Consider the following 1,005-nt stretch of genomic DNA (forward strand, 5'->3'; position numbering starts at 1 on the left):
TTTTTAATAGAAAAGATAAACTTAAAGGAGGTGAAAAAAGGTGGTACGTGGAGAAGGTGGGATAAAAGTTTTTTTTTGTTTTTGGTTGTTGATTGTCAAGAGAGACTTTTAATAAAAGCTGGAAAGTCAATTTTCTAAAGGTTTCTTGGAAAATCACAGTATTGAAGATGAGGAGATCTTAGAAAGCTATTTCCTTCCTGATCCGGAGTTACTGGGAGTATAATATCAAGTGCTACCAGCCCCTGTTACTGAGAATAATATCAAGTGCTACCAGCTCCTGTACCAAAATGTTTGGACGTTGTCCAGTGAAGCCGATTTTGAAGAGGATCGGTTCCAGAAGTGGTTGAATTTGTAACCAAGGAGGCCTCCGGGCTGTTATCGAGGAGCACCCCTCTGCAGTTAGCAGAGCATCCATCTCAGCGGAAAAGTTTGAAGTTTGGTCAACTGACGGGGTGTTATGGACTGTTTTGGCGAAGAGTATTAGGTGTAAGTAGTTTGTAATTTGTTTATAAAAAACAATTGTATTATCATATATACCTTTGCATTATATTTTTTCGAGATATCTAAGATTAAAGTGCAATTTTTGTTAAAACGCCCTCTATCAAAAAGACCGAAAACTAAATGGAACATTCTTTTAGGACACTCTACAGGGCAGAAAATGCTCTTCAAAATGCCGCAAAAACGAAGTTTCTTTGGACGCAAACTTTGGACTACTCCTTCCACTATATTTAAAGAGATAGAAAAAAAAAATAAATAGGAAAATTCTTCGTAGAGAATAGGGGATTACCTACTTTTATGAGATTTTTACCTTTTAAATTTTTTTATTTCCTTCCTTTCCATTTAAATTTTCAGAGTTTTTGAACATATTTCATTTTAGCGCTATCGAAACGTCCCCTAGCGGTGGATTTAGAAAGCTGAAAATTATTTTCAGCATTTTCTCTTGGCCACATTTACTAATAAAAAAAAAATTTTGTAGCCATACTACGTATAGTTTCCCAGGAACAG

At 35.4% G+C, this 1,005-nt stretch overlaps 1 long non-coding RNA gene across 1 annotated transcript; it reads left to right on the top strand.

Annotated features, from left to right (window-relative positions):
- The first annotated feature begins 345 nt into the window (after positions 1 to 345).
- Positions 346 to 791, top strand: LOC145726721 (uncharacterized). Its single transcript, XR_014177649.1, has 2 exons — positions 346 to 486; positions 639 to 791. It is a non-coding gene; the product is annotated as an uncharacterized LOC145726721 (long non-coding RNA).
- Positions 792 to 1,005: the final 214 nt, after the last annotated feature.

Source organism: Ips typographus, linkage group LG3 (genome assembly GCF_016097725.1).
Source record: "Ips typographus isolate SLU linkage group LG3, UJ_Ityp_2.0, whole genome shotgun sequence".
NCBI lineage: Eukaryota > Metazoa > Arthropoda > Insecta > Coleoptera > Curculionidae > Ips > Ips typographus.